The sequence below is a fragment of the Rhinoderma darwinii genome, chromosome 2, assembly GCF_050947455.1.
Source record: "Rhinoderma darwinii isolate aRhiDar2 chromosome 2, aRhiDar2.hap1, whole genome shotgun sequence".
Taxonomy (NCBI): domain Eukaryota; kingdom Metazoa; phylum Chordata; class Amphibia; order Anura; family Rhinodermatidae; genus Rhinoderma; species Rhinoderma darwinii.
The window spans coordinates 227,449,684-227,466,376 of NC_134688.1; the positions used below are offsets into that span (position 1 = coordinate 227,449,684).

Sequence of the window (16,693 nt, forward strand, 5' to 3'; positions counted from 1 at the left end):
TGTGAATCCTGACTTTAAAAAAATTTGATAAAAAGTGATGAAAAAGTCGCATCTACTCCAAAATGGTACCAATAAAAACTACAAGACATCCCGCAAAAAAAAAGCTCTCATTAAACTGCATCGGCGAAAAAAAAAAAAAAAAGTTATGGCTCTTCAAATATGGAGACACAAAAACAAACAATTTTGAAAAAGTGTTTTTACTGTTCAAGTAGTAAAACATACAAAATCTATCCAAATTTGGTAGCCTTGCAATCATAACAACCCGCTGAATAAAGTTATTTATACCACACGGTAAACGGCGTAGATTTAGGACGCAAAAAAAAATGGTGAAATTTCAGTTTCTACCCCCCCAAAAAAGTTAATCAATTAAAAAATACCTTATACAGCTATGTCGACGCAAAAATAAAAAACGTATTGCTCTTCGAATGTGACGATGGAAAAACGTAAAAAATGGCTTGGTCATTTGGGCCGAGAATGCAAGCAGGAGGAAGGGGTTAAACGGATTTGTATGGGTACAGTTTTTAGCCCATAGAAGTCAATGCGTTGAATTTAAAAATATATGTTCCATTTTTGCATAGTTCAGGCTTCATTCACATCTGGTTCCGTCACCATTGATTTCAATGGTGACTGAGCCGGTGCCCGTGGTTTCCGTGTGTGTTTGTTGTGCACCGGACCCTTCGTTTTGCCGGAAGCAATAGCGTAGTCGACCACGCTATTGCTTCTGGCAAAACAACGGGTCCGGTGCACAACAGACAGAAACGGAAACCACGGGCACCGGCTCAGTCACCATTGAAATCAATGGTGCTGGAAACGGAAACCTCTGGTTTCCATCGGTGTCACTTTGTGTCTGCTCGGGGTCCCGTTCTGACGGAAACCTCAGATGGAACGTCAGAACGGGACCCCAACGCAGATGTGAACGAAGCCTCACATGTGAATATTTGTTCCTCTTTTTTTTTATTAATGGTATTTCTGCTAGATTGCTAAAACAGCAAAAAAAAAAATCATCCTTTTAACAAAAAACTGAACAAATACAGATGTAAAACAGACAACTCAACAGAACACAATAATGAACAAAAACAAATACAATGAGAAATACGGAACAAGGTAAAATAAAAGATCTGTATTTCGCATCCTCCTTTGATCCGTGTTTTCAAACGCAAGTGTAAATGAGCACTTACAGTCAAACTAACCAGAAGTTATCAGATATATAATAAATGTATTGATACATTTCTCTCACAATCTTAACAAATTATAGCTGAAGTCTTATAATAATAATCTCTTCTCAAATCTTAGGACCTAGCAGATATAATCCTTCATCAACACTTTGTGTGGTGTTTGATTTTCTTTCTGGCAAAAACAACCTTTTTTTATGGTACATGCGCTTCTTTGGGTGTTTTTTTGTACCTGCATTGTTCACATTGCAAATCATAGGATTCAAAGTTTGCTCTTTGCAACAAGTTATTAATTCTGGAAAAAAAGCCACAAAACACGACATAAAAGCACATTAACAAATCATTTTAGATTAGGCAAAGAAAAAAATTGGGAGAAAAACACCACTGTCTGAGAAAACACCACACCAACCCATTTCTGCAACCAACGCCACAAAGCAAAATAAAGAAAGACAAAAAAACACAAAAAACCCATGTGCTGTTTGTGGTGCGTTTAACATTGCTCTATTGACTTCCAGTGATCGTCTGGTGCAGCGTTTTTGGCCAACAAAAATGCCACAAAAACATTCTTAAAAGCATTGTGTGTGAGGGCACCCTTAATAGAGGGAACACAATTGTTCTGCAAATTAAAGGGTAACTAAACTTTCATAAAACTGCTGACATGTCAAAGTGACATGTCAGAAGCTTTGATCGGTGGTGGTCTGGGCATGGAGACCCACACCGATCGCTAAAACAAAGCGACAGAAGTGCTTGGGTGAGCGCTGAGCTACTTAGTTTCTGAAAGTTTTTTATTAGAAAGCCGATGTAACGGTGTACAGGCCGATAGACTTTCTATTGAGCCCATACACTGTTACATCGGCTTTCCAAGAAAAGCAGATCAAAAACCAAGCGGCTCAGCACTCACCCAAGTACTTCCGCCGTTTCGTTTTAGCGATCGGTGTGGGTCTCCATGCCCGGACCACCACCGATCAAAACTTATGACATGTCACTGTGACACGTCAGAAGTTTTCTAAAAGCATAGTTACCCTTTAAGAAAAGTGCATTCATGAAATTTAGGCAGATCACTTTTCTTCCGCTATTTCCACATTACGGTGCTTTGCATGCATCACAGCAGGTCCCTTCTCGATCTCTAATCAAATAATAACATTGGACTATGAGCTGATTGGATCAGAAATTGTGCACATCTAAACATGAACTGTTACAGACCACTTTAAACTTTTAAAACTTAATATTTTATTTTTACACCAAGCAAAAATGAATGAAAAAGTCGTTTTATACAACCATATTTCTGCATATAAATGCAGCATCCTTACAATACAATAAAATGTGCAGTACTAAAATCATTATTGCACTGGTTGAAGCGCCATTAGTGGCTTCAGTCTTCCATAACAGACCTCTCCACAGCAAAGCCACAAGCGATGTACATTTAACTGCAATCACGGCCTACAGCTCCGGGAAGGCTGCCACAGCAATAACCCAGCTTGGCATTTCTTTGGATGGCAGGGTTGGTTGTCTTAATTACCAAAACCACAAACACATCAAAAAGTCGAAGTCAGTTAAGCGAGAGTCCGATACCTATAAGACAGAAAATAATATGATAAGGACATTTTACTTGCCGTCATTGTATAGTCCCAGGGATATTGTAGTCTTCACGGTTTTCAAGATCTCTGCTTGTTGTTATCCCGTCCAAACATTCTTTGTTTACTTCTAGTGGATACAATTCTGTCCGAGGTCATGTGATGATCACACAGGACTTGTTGTCAGAGCTGTGTCTTCGAAGGATCCCAGCCCCTATCTGTTCATCACAAGAGCAGGGACAGAATTGTATCCACTGGAAGTAAACAATGAATGTTCCTACTAAATGAGATTGAAACCGTGAGGAATTAATACAGAAAGTATACTGGAAAATTGTATCACTTTTAATTATACAAAAAAGAAAATCATTATTTGCAGAAACCGGACAACCCCATTCAAGTGAAGGGACAATATGGCAAATATCTTTCGGTGTGCACGTTGACAGCTAATCACATATTTTGTTCCACCATTGGAACAAGTGGTGTCAGATGATAGCCTTTCTCCAAGCCCATATTGAAATAAACATGTATGCCCAGCAAATCAGAGCTGGCACGTTTATGGTGGAGTCAAGAGAAATAGCCATCAATGGTATTTTACGTCTATGGCTACATTTACATCACTGCTTATGGAACCAATTTGAACACATTATACAGTGAAATTCTTCACCCTCGAGAGCAGATGATTTTGAGATAGAGCTATATGTTTATATCCAGTTACCCATTGGGTGTATATAATGCTCCATTTGGTTCTATAGTGTTTCATGGAACTCTATGTATGCACACCCTATTGATAAACAAACAAGGTTGTCTCTCTAGCCTACACTGCACCCTATAGATTACTATGACGATAGAAATCTGCGATGGTCTCCCCGCCTGAATGAAGCTATGGATTCGATTTTTATTGTCTTAAAGGGAAACTAAACGTTCAACAAATGTCTGACATGTCATAGTGGCATGTCAGAAGTTTTGATTGGTGGGGTCCGAGCACTGAGACCCCCACCAATCGCTAAAACTAAGCGGCAGAGGCGCTTGTGTGAGCGCTAAGCTACTTAGTTTCTGTTCATTTCTTCTCAGAAAGCCGATGTAGCGGTGTACGGGCTCAATAGAAAGTCTATGGGCCCGTACACCGCTATATTGGCTTTTACTATGACATGTCAGAAGTTTGCTACCTTTAAGGTAATAACAGAAAACCATCCACCAGTACATTTTTGAAGTACATCTGATACTAGAGGTTTAAGTTCTTACCAGCGGCTGCACACACAAGTACAGTATAAACCCATATATAATACAAACGGATACAGCATAAACCCATATATAATACACACGGGTACAGCATAAACCCATATATAATACACACGGGTACAATATATAATACACACGGATACAGCATAAACCCATATATAATACACAGGTACAGCATAAACCCATATATAATACACACAGGTACAGTATAAACCCATATATAATACACACAGGTACAGTATAAACCCATATAATACATGGGTACAGTATAAACCCATATATAATACACACAGGTACAGCATAAACTCATATATAATACACACAGGTACAGTATAAACCCATATAATACATGGGTACAGTATAAACCCATATATAATACACAGGTACAGTATAAACCCATATAATACATGGGTACAGTATAAACCCATATATAATACACACAGGTACAGCATAAACCCATATATAATACACAGGTACAGTATAAACCCATATATAATACACACAGGTAAAATATATAATACACAGGTACAGCATAAACCCATATATAATACACACAGGTACAGTATAAACCCATATAATACACGGGTACAGTATAAACCCATATAATACACGGGTACAGTATAAACCCATGTAATACACAGGTACAGTATAAACCCATATATAATACACACAGGTACAGCATAAACCCATATATAATACACAGGTACAGTATAAACCCATATATAATACACACGGGTACAGTATAAACCCATATATAATACACACGGGTACAGTATAAACCCATATATAATACACACAGGTACAGTATAAACCCATATATAATACAGGCACAGAGTGAGATATATAGGGCACAGTAGCTTCATGCAAATAAGTAAATATTTCACATGGGAAGCTCGGTTTGGAGTCATGACATTTTGCTGATCGGATTATCACTTAAAACAGGGGTCTCAAATTCGGCCGGGTAAATGGGCCACGCATAGAAAAAAATTTGAAGATGACGGGCCGCATTGCTTTTAAATTTGATAGAATACAAAATTATTGTTAATCAATTCGTTATTTGAACTACAATAACAACACTACATTACGCCAAGGTTGAAGGACCTGTGGGTGACGTCACACTGTCTGCAGTGAAAGAAGCGGGCTGGGAATGATGACGTCACCCACAGGTCCTTCAACCTTGGCGTCGGAAGAGAGAAGACACATCAGCACCAGGCATCAGAGAGTACAGTGCAGGGTATGTGCAGGTAAGCATAGCAAACTCCCTAGAGACGAGCATATTAACCTTTTGGATGCCTGGAGACGATGTATCTTCTTTGTCCGACGACAAGGTTGAAGGACCTGTGGGTGAGGTCACGCTGTCTCTGCTGTGAAAGAAGCTGGGTGGGAACGATGAGAAGTGTATGATGCTGATTTGTCAGCGTCATACACTTCTATTCACAACGCCCAGTTGGTAAAAACACAATACATGCCCAGTTGGAAATACGAGAAAACACGCCCAGTTGTCCATTGAAAAGCTAATTTGCATAAATATAAAATTGCTCATAACTTGGGCAAAAATTATCGTTTTTCAAAAAAAACAAAAAACGTTGCTGTTATCTACATTGCAGCGCCGATCACATTCAATAGGAGATAGGGATTTGATAATCTGGTGACAGAGCCTCTTTAAGTATTATGTGCGGTTTTGCCGCGTTTGTCTGCGGCAAAACCACAGCGCAATACAGTACCAGCGTAGACAATCAGACAACAGGTAATCTCATGTCCACGCTGCGGTATTTTTCTGGACATAAATAGACCCACGGTGCGTATTTTCGAAGCCGCAGCATTTTAATTTATCCCACGATTCCGCTTGCGAATTCTATCCCTGTAGTTCTACAGAAATACGCAGCAAAACCCGCAGCTTTAAAATGCCACGATTTACGCAGCGAAATGTAAAAACCCATCTACATGGGGGGAGGGGGGGGGGTGCAGCGCTCCTCCTTCGGCCTGTTCCCTGCTCTCCCACTGTCAGTTGGCAGCAGATAACAGCTTCAGGGGCCGCAGGCGGCCCGCGGGTCGCGTGTTTGAGACCTCTGACTTAAAAGCTCCATGGCATAATATATTCTGTTATTGAGGTCAATCATTGCTGATAGAGGATAGGGAGATTGATGTATATTAGTACACAGAATCAGACATGTAAAACACCTTTAGGTAGGTGATATAAAATATTGCCCATAGACTAAGAAAACATAGCTTGGATTTTAAAATATCAATAGTACATAGGGCTGCTACCCTTTCTCCCAAAACATTCAGGTCAGGGGCGGATTTAGGGGACGATGTAATAGATTATGGCTGGCATTACTTACCCTCCTAGCTCACGGATTCCTCTTCAGGTTCGGCAGATGCCGTCTAGTATCAGGACCATGTGTGCAGCGGAGCACCTGGAGATAGGAGCAATAAGTAATTGGAGGGGTCTGGTGTCTGAATGTTTTATTTGCTCTGGTTTCGGGTGTGAATATTTTTTTTGTTGTTTGGGTCTGATTCTTTTTGGCATCTAATCTAGGGTCTAATGTCTAAAGGGGTATGGGGTCTAAATTAATGTGTTGCTATAAAGGGGCCAAAGTATTAATGTGATTAATTCGCCCTTTCATTGAATCACAATTCTGATTTCGATCAGAATAATGAAGGAGTCCTACCTCCACGGCAGCAGCTTCTCATTATGGCAAGAGGGGGCGCTGCAGGAAGAAGCAGAGTTCAGCACCAGCAGGCTTTCCAAACTTGCATCCTTCGGACCCCTGACCTGTTCAGCATTAGCTTCTCCCGACATCTTCACACCCGCCAGGCCACCTCACCACACAGCCCACCCATTGCAAGCTTTCAGAGGAAGAGTAGAGACTTCAGTCAGGTAAGTATGAAGGACAAGGATGAAGACCCCATACCAGGACACTGAGACAGAGGCTGTCTAATGTAAACAGATGTGTGTTGGAACCTATTTGTACATCCAGGGGGAGAAGCCTATGACTATCAGTCAAAAGGATTCAACGTAAAACCAAGTGAAGACTTGGTGCACTGACCTTTTACATACAAGATATATCCTATAGATGAGGTCGATTAGCACAACATAATTATGAGAAGATACAAAATATATTTTATTGTGACACATATACAGGACAAAACGAAATATTTTTTATTTATTTTTTTTAAATTCAAGAGTTTTTATTTTATACCAACAGAAAGGAAATAAAATACAAAGGATTCAAAAAGCATGCAAGAAAATATAAAATCCAGCCAACAGGCAAAGATCCGTAGTAATTTCAGTGTATAGACAGTCCAACATAAGTATCAGAGTCAAGAGGATGACTCGGAGCGGGAAAGAGGTATATGAGGAGGGCCGATCCAATGCAACCCAGACAAAATAAGTGCCGGCAACGTATGCCTACGTTGGTGATGATCGCTAGTAAATGATGGACCACACCTGTTTAGATGAAGAAGGACAGAAGAGAGATGTAGAAGAGGCCAGTACAAAGTACTACAACATAGAAAAGGAAAGTGTGGGCATGACGAACCCAGAACCTAAGTAATGATGATAAGACAATAAGGAGGCAGAAGGTCATCTGATAGCTACAATGACATTGAAAGATGCAAGTACAATTGCCAGCGAAGAAACCACTACCCATTAGCTAACCAATGTATAGTACATGGAGGACAAAAGAAAAATGTTCCACTGGAGCCAGGTGTTTACGTAGCGAGTGGTCGCCTCTAGGGTTTGGGCGATGAGATCCTCCATCCTCTGCACCAATGCAACCTCCTGGAACCAATCATCCAAAGTAGGGGGTTCTAAGTGATTTCCATTTGTGTGGAATAACAGACTTTGCTGCCTGTAATAAGTGTCGAATGAGAGATAGTTTGTATGCATACATGGGCATGGGGAACAAACAATAGCGTCGCCTCAGGAACCAAGAATCCAGTGGTTTCGTGGATAACTTTAAGTACCACTTCCCAGAAGGACCGCAGTAGAGGGCAGCTCCACAAAATGTGGGTCATGGAGCCACCTGATGCATCGCAGCGCCAACAGTTATCAGGGACCAGGGGATACCATTTATGGAATGCGGTAGGGACATGGTACCACCGAGAGACTATTTTAAAGCTGGTCTCTCGGGCACGGGTGGCCAAAGAGGCTTATGGGAGAAGTTGAAGCAGCCTTCCACTGTGCGTCAGTGATTGTTTGTTCAGTTCCCAGGCTTTGCAGTATGAGAGGGGCTGTTGTGAGCGATTGGTGAGAAATCGGCGGAGGGTTGCATGTTTTTTAGTTGCAGTATAGAAATGTTTCAACTGATTGTATTCATAAAACTGTCTAGCAGAAAGCGTGGCATCTGGTAATATCATGGCCAATGGAAGTATAGAGTCAAAATATACGAAAAGTGGAGAGGATGTTGGAGGGTGCCACCAAGGAATGAGCATTGGGCTCAAACTGGGGGGGGGGGGGGGGGAGTCTGGATTATAGTGATTGGGGTCAGTGGGCCCAAGGTATCTATAAAGGAGCCACTTGACCTCGTTAAACGCAGTATCATAAGAGTTTGCGAAATAGTGAAGGAGGCCTGGAGTGTACCCCTTTTAAATAAGTGCGGTGTCCAGGGGAGTGGAGAAAGCAGCAGGGCAAATAGCTTGGTCCAGGCACACCCACAATTTAGAGTCTTGGTTATGGAAAAGGTCAAGGATGCGTGCGTGTGCTGTGGCTAGATAATAAAGGTGGCAATCCGGCAGACCCACCCCACCCGCATCCTTAGGGCGAGTGAGAACAGCCCTATTTATCCAGGGTCAACCGGCGGACGAGATAAAGGATCCGAAACATCTTTGAATACGGAGCCAGAAGGACAAAGGGATGAAGGTGGGGATGGTCTGCAGGAGATACAGAAGTCTAGGGAGCAGGTTCATTTTCAAAATGTTGATTCTCCCGAACCAGCAGAAGTCACGCTTATTCCAACTGGTCAGATCTCTCTGGAAAGACGCCAATAAGGGAAGGGAATGAAATTAGTGGAGTACAATTGCGAAAGGTCGGCCACAATACGCATTCCCAGATAGGTTATGCATTTAGAAGGCCATGCAAAAGGGAAATTAGTTTTAAGAGTGGCAACTAGAGGGTCTGGTTAGGACACATTTAGGGCCTCCGATTTGGATAGGTTGATTTTGAAATTATGTAAAGTTACAGGAAGGGGGAGTGGGAAAAGTAGTGTGTTTTATATGGAATTTAGGAAAATAATAAATACTTTATTAGTTAGCAATTAGCTAAAAACAGCAATGTTAGATGAAAGTTGTATAGCGCGAAAGTCCCCCTAACTTGGTACAGAAGACAAATTATGTCTGGAATGGACATACTCCGTACTGAATAAGTTAGATAGCCTAGCCTTCACTGGTAAGATATACATTGTAGGTAACTTGTGTGTAAGACCTATCCTAGTAGGTAGAGCTAGTCTGCTAACAACCAGTCAAAGAGAGATTAACCCTAATGAATAGAGACTATCGGATATATTAGCATAATATCACACAAATAGGGCTGTGGAATTGCCCTAGATCGCAAATAGAACCAACAGTAGGAAAACCTTGTTTAATCAAGGATGGTAGCATAAACGTGAAAAAGCCGCGTGCAAATTGTTAGCATGAGGACAGACACGGCACTGTTGGATTGCGGTACCGCACAAGGTCTAGTCTGCAGAAAGAGTGACTGGGAGTTAAACCAAAGTAAGCGAAGTGTAACAGCACATTTTTCACAGTCCAGCGTGGTCCCTGCAGTTATACTGGAATTATAAATGTGTCCTCAAACTCAATTTGATTGGCACATCTTGTTTATAACTGAGCGAAAATCAGTTAAATTACACTCGATACTGTAGGCTCCCTCATCGGGCTGTAGTGGAAAGCCTAGCGGTGGAGGAACCCTTTGCATCAATAGAAGCAACAAAGTGCTATGATCACAGTAAATTGTATGTGGACAAGCACGGCATAGCAGAGTTGTAATGCCGCGCAGTGTCAGATCTGCAGGGAGAAAGGATAGGAGATGAGCCGCGGTCAGTTGTTTGGGTGCATCAGCACATCAAACAAAGCTCTGTGCGGTAGCTCCGCTCACTTGGTAGATGAACGGGTGGCCGCACAAACAGTATGCTGTCACAGCAATCTCGGGTCCCTAACTATGGTAGATATTCTAATATCAGACAGTTAAATAGACTGCTATGACATAGTACGATTAAATATGGGCAGGCACGGCATAGCACAATGAGGATGCCGCACGATATCAAGAATCTGTAGGGAGAGAGGATGAGAGGTGAGCCACGATCAGCTGTTTGAGTGCAACAGCCCGTCAAACACGGTCTCTGGTCCCTAGCTAAGGCCTCATGCACACGACCGTAAAAACTCCCGTTATTACGGGTCGTAATCACGACCCGTAATAACGGGCTCATAGACTTCTATTGGCGACGGGTGCCTTCCCGTTTTCTCACGGGAAGGTGCCCGTGCCGTTGAAAAAGATAGAACATGTCCTATTTCAGGCCGTAATAACGGCACGGACAGTCGATAGAAGTCTATGGAGCTCTCGTAATAACGGGTGGCTACATGTGTGCACCCGTCATTACGGCAGCGTTGCTAAGCGACGTCAGTAAATAGTCACTGTCCAGGGAGCTGAAAGAGTTAACTGATCGGCAGTAACTCTTTCAGCACCCTGGACAGTGACTACCGATCAGTATAAACCTGTAAAAAATAAAAATAAAAGACGTTCATACTTACCGACAACTTCCTGCTTCCTCCAGTCCGGTCTCCCGCCCGTTGCCTTGGTGACGCGTCCCTCTCGACATCCGGCCCGACGTCCTGGATGACGTTTCAGGCCATGTGACCGCTGCAGCCAATCACAGGTCAATCACAGGCTGCAGCGGTCACATGGACTGCCGCGTCATCCAGGGATGTCGGGCTGGATGTGAAGAGAGGGACGCGTCACCAAGACAACGGCCGGGTAAGTATGAATTTCTTTAACTTTTATTACAGAAAAGGCTGTCCCTTCTCTCTATCCTGCACTGATAGAGAGAAGGGGCTGCCGATTAGTGCAGTGCTATTTTGCCGCCAAAAACGTGCTCGTAAATACGGGTGGAATACGTGTGACACCGGACCCATATTTACGAGCACGGGTTCGTAAATACTGGTGCAAAACGGGTGGAATACGTGTGACACCGGACCCGTATTTACGCCAGTATTTACGGGTGTGAAAAAATACGGTCGTGTGCATGAGGCCTAAGGCAGATATTCTGCCTGATAAACAATTGAATCGGCTGCACTTATAGAGTACGGAGTAGTGTTTAAGCATGTAACATTGAGAATAAATTTTAAAACACGCGACGCTCGTTTCGCTGGTACTTCCGGCTTCTTTCAGGGGTGGTGGCCGCCGGACAAACGAATCAGAAATTGTAAAAGCTTCCTGATTGACAGGAATGAGAGCCAATCAAAACAATTGGAGATTGGAAACAAAGTAACAGTGCAACATGATACTTCCGGTTGAGTCCAGGAATGTATCAATCCCGGACGGAAAATACGCAGCAATTCCGTTATGTGTGGACAAGCCCTAAATGTGAACTGAAGAAGGAGAGCCGGGCCACGGAACTATCCTTGTGTTTTAGTCAGTGAAATATCTTTGTACTTGCAGCCGTTTGCCATAGGCTGCGAGCAGTGTTCCCTATAAGGTGCGCAGCCGCGCACCTTCCATGATCTGCCCGCTCACTAAATCTGCAGATTTTAACCTGCCTTCACTTATTTGCCACAAAAAAAAAAAAAAAAAAGCTTTTTCGGCCTCCCAACAGCCCGGGAAAGAAATAACAAGTTTGCCATTTTTTGGGAGCTGATTCCGACACAGTTTTAACTTCAAAATCAGCGCCAAGAAACTCTGTGTGAACTGGGCCTTAAGGTATGTTCACACAGTTTTTTGCAGGCAGAAAAATCTGCCTCAAAATTCCTTCAGGTAATTTGAGGCAGATTTTGCCCTGCCTGCACTTTCTTTGCCATGTTTTTGGTGGCGTTTTTCGGTTACGGCCATTGAGCTCTACGGGCAAAAATCGCAGCGAAATACGCATTTTCTGCCTCCCCTTGATTTCAATGGAAGGTCAGAGATAGAACCGCGGGAAGAAATATCATGTCACTTTTTCCCAGGAGCGGTTTTTCCAAAAAAACGCCTCCGTCTCCCATTGGAAGCAATGGGTTGCAATTTTTGGTGCGGTTTCCACATCAAAAACGTCATACTAGCGGTGCTTCGCCTTCATTTCCTTTACTGTTCACACTGCGGCACTTCATAATATTACACTTGAATGGGAGAAGGCTGTAATACTGCTACAAGTGTGTCTGCGATTCAGTGTGAGCAGTAAGGGAAATAGAGGGGAAGCAGCGCTCGTACGAGTGCTGTGGCCCCTACAAAACAGCTCATGTGCGGCGGTGCCGGGAGTCGGACCCCGACTGATCAGTTATTGATGGTCTATCTTGAGGATAGGTCATCAATTTTTTTGGACTGGTAACGTCACAACATCTGTAACGATCAGAGGTGTCAGCAAACCAGTTTTGGAAAATTGCTCTCTAAAAGTCAGTTTGCGCACCATTCATTGTAAGCTCCTTGCACCCGGCATGTAAGAAATGCACACATATTTGGTATCGCTGAAGTCGGCAAAAGTTGCCAAATATATGTATTCAGGTGTGTTTACCCATTGGCATGCACCAGATGTAAAAAAAAACAGCACCAAAAATGACATATTTACATTTTTCCTTCTGTATTTTTAAAAAAGTTAAATATATCACTTATTTTTTTACACAATATGGAAGGGGTGTGTGTGTGTGTCGGTTGCCGCACGGCCATGGAAAGATGCGTGCGCCACGATTCTTGATAAATCTGTCACATCCAATTCCAGCGGAGCAGAAAGCGCAGACTAGCGTATGTAAACAACAGTCTTAGTAAATCGCCCCTACCCATAATATCATCACTTCTATAGGCCAGCAATGCATATGAATATTTTATTTCAGGAAATCTGCAAAACCTTCTTTGTATTGCTTGTGCTCTGGGTGGACTGACGCCCTCTAGCGTTTTGCACTAACACTGACTTGCAGAATTAGTTACCTGAATTAGATGAGAGGATGTTTGTTGTCTAGTTAGATGAACTGCGGCTTCTTTGACGCTTTATTTCGCTATTGTGCAGTTTTTCCTCAATCTTTCTTTCATGGCCGGCGGGAACATGGCGGTTTCCATTCTGCTCAATCTCTCTTTTGGTCCTGCCTTTACCCCCAGCTCCACAGATGTATTCGCGCAAGTTGTAGTAGTCGTACTTGTCGTAATGATGCTCCTCAAACACGACCAAGCTTTCCACATCTGCAGACATGACGGAACTACAGTGACACAACCGACGACAACAACAAGCGCAAACCTCTAGCAGCTGCTCCTGCTTGTAAACACACGGATCCGCACCGCCATTGGCCGTGACGTTCCCAGACTTGAGGGCGGGGGGAGTTGTCATACTCTCTTGGCCAATCAGATGGCAGCGTATATGGTCACGCACTCTGAATGTAAACATAGAAGACGATTGGTTGTTCTCTTGACTCCTAAAGAATCGTATGGATATAAGTGGAAACTGCCCAGATACAGCTCCTACACGGTCTGCAAACAAAACCCTTATACATTCTAGTCAGTGGGGAAGACAGTCTGGGAGAGATGCCAAAGATTAGGGCGTATATATCAGTGTTCTGCGACATGTGGCCCTCCAGACTCTCAGCATGCCCTGACATCAGCAGACTGTGGATTTCCCAACAGCTGGAGAACCACATGTAGCTGAGCACTTTTCTGAGATTTTTTTTTATATTATACTGAAGCATAATAGGGTGGCATTCCTTAATAAAATGGTGCCTTGCAATACCAAAAATGGCGCACAGCCCTTATTTTTCTGACAAAATTAAAAATTGTTTTCTATCAGGAATATGTTCATAAATATGACATTAGTGTCGATGTTCGCTGTTTTTAATGAAAATCAGAAAACCGTAATTGCGTTGATAAATGCTTCCATTGAGAATCTGTACAGATCTAACAGTTCTGAGAGCTGAGGGTTTGATTTGCAAATAATAAACTCTGCTTAAAAAATCCTGCACAAATTATATTGAATTGTAAAACCCGGTTCACTTGCATTTTTCTGTACACTGTTGGAGATTTTTGGTGTAGATTTCCCACAGAGTCCGCAAAAATTATGCCACGTGTGATTCCAGCCACAACGGCAGCACAATTTTTTTTTCTGTTCCCAAAGGTTTTGCTACAATATTACAGTGTTAGGCCTCATGCACACGACCGTAACCATGTGCACGGCCGTGTTTTTTGGGTCGGCCGGCCACGGAGTGACACCCGCGAGCCGCCCGCAAATCGCGGGCTGTGCACATGGCCGCGGCCATTATTTTCAATGAGCTCGGACCGCAGAACACGGACCTTAATAAGGCTTGCCCGTTCTTTCTGCGGTCTGGGCTCCGGGGCTATGCACGGACCGTGAAAACCACGGTCGTGTGCATGGCCCCATGGGGGATTTGCGGCCGCAAAAGCACGTTCGTGTGCATGGGGCCTAAGTAAGGGTATTATCACACGCTAAACAAAAAACGGCTGTAAAATACGAAACTGTTTTCAAGGGAAAACAGCCTCTGATTTTCAGCCATTTTTTAAGCATCAAGCGTTTTTTTGTAGCCGTTTTTGGAGCTGTTTTTTCTATTGAGACAATGAAAAACGGCTCAAGAATTGACATGCACTTCTTTTTTACAGGGCGTTGTTTTACACGCTGTTTTTACAAATGGCCGCGTAAAAAACCGCCCCGTGGGAATGAAACGCCATTTTTCCCGTTGAAATCAATGGGCAGATGTTTGGAGGTGTTCAGCTTCCGTATTTTCAGCCATGTGAACATACCCTAAGGCCTGATTCACAGAAAAATTCTATTTTTCACGTCCGAGGTGCATCCGTACTCAGCACTGCGGGACGCGATGTCACGCATCCCCCATAGTTGAGAGTCTATGGAGGGATTTGTGATGCGTGAAAAGATAGGACATGTCCTATTTTCCAATGGACTCTTCACACGGTCCGTTGAAACAACGGCTGTGTGAACGGCCACATTGAATTACATAGGTCCGTGGGACGGCCGCTGTTTCAACGGCCGTCCCACGGATGTTTAACACGTTCGTGTGAATCAGGCCTAAGAGTATGTTCACACGCAGAGTTTTCAGGCACGTAAACGTCTCGAAATACGCTTGGAAAACTCTAGCTAAACGCTTATAAACATCTGACCATTGAATTTAATGAGAAAAACGGCGTTTAGTTCAGACCGGGTGTTTTCTTACGCCACTGTTTTAAAAAGAAGGAGCATGTCCCTTCTTGAGCCGTGTTTGGAGCTGTTTTTCATTGTGTCAATAGAAAAACAACACCAAAAACGCATCAAAAATAGTTTTCGGCTACAAAAATGGATGAAAATCAGCTCCTAAGGGCAGGGGCATAACTAGGAAAGACTGGGCCCCATAGCAAACTCTTGACCGGGGCCCCCGGTGCCACAAGCAGCCCCACTTATAAATAGTGCCCCCTGTAGAATGTGCCATACAGCTCCCCTGAAGACAGTGCTATATAGAGAGTGTCACACCCCATTTGTAGATAGCGCCCCCACCTCGCCCTTGTAGATAGTGCCATACAGCCCCCTGTAGATATCGCCATAAAGCCCCCATTGTGTATAGCGCTATACAGTTCCCACTGTATATAGTGCAACACAGACCCCCCTTAGCACATATTGCCACACACAGACCCCTGTAGATTGCGCCACACTCAGCCCCCTGTAGATAGAGTGGGAAACTACACACCTCAAGGAAATGATCTAGGGGTATAGTGAGCATTTTGACCCCACAGGTTTTTTGCAGAAATTAATGAAATTAGGCCGTGAAAATGAAAATTTAGATTTTTTCAAAGAAAATGTAGGTTTAGCTATATTTTTTTCATTTCCACAAGGACTAAAGGGGAAAAAGTAAAGCAACATTTGTAAGGCAATTTCTCCCAAGTAAAACAATACCCCACGCCTGGTCATAAATTGCTGTTTGGACACACGGCAGGGCTTAGAAGGGAAAGAGCTCCATTTGGCTTTTGGTGCTCAAATTTAGCAGGAATGGTTGCGGAGGCCATGTCACATTTGCAAAGACCCTGAGGGGACAAAATAATGAAACCGCCCAAAAAATGACCAGTTAGGAAACTACACCCCTTGAGGAATTCATCTAGGGGTGTAGTGAGCATTTTGACCCCACAGGAGTTTCATAAAATTCATTAGAATTGGGCAGTGAAGATAAAAACAATCCCTTTTCTTCAATAAAACGTAGCTTTAGCTAAAAAAAATTCTCAACAAATAAAGGAAAACAAAGAACCCAATCTCCAGAGTACGGCAATACCCCATATGTGGTCATAAACTGCTGTTTGGGGACACGGCAGGGCTCAGAAGGGAAGGAGCGGCATTTGGCTTTTGGAGTGCAGATTTGGCTGGATTGGTTTCTGGGCGCCTGTGGGACCAAAACAGTGGAAACCCCCCAGAAGTGACCACCTTTTTGGAAGCTACACCCCTCAATGCATTCACCTAGGGATGTAGTGAGCATGCTAAACCCGCAGGTGTTTTGTAGAAATTAGTGTGCACTCGATGTTGCAGAGTGAAAATGGGATTTTTTCCATAG

General features: G+C 43.1%; 1 long non-coding RNA gene across 1 annotated transcript; it reads right to left on the reverse strand.

Moving 5' to 3' along the window:
* Positions 1 to 2,378: 2,378 nt before the first annotated feature.
* On the reverse strand, positions 2,379 to 13,570 carry LOC142742788 (uncharacterized). The gene is made up of 2 exons (XR_012881436.1): positions 13,399 to 13,570; positions 2,379 to 2,744 (listed from the first exon to the last, which is right to left on the reverse strand). It is a non-coding gene; the product is annotated as an uncharacterized LOC142742788 (long non-coding RNA).
* Between the last annotated feature and the right edge of the window lie 3,123 nt (positions 13,571 to 16,693).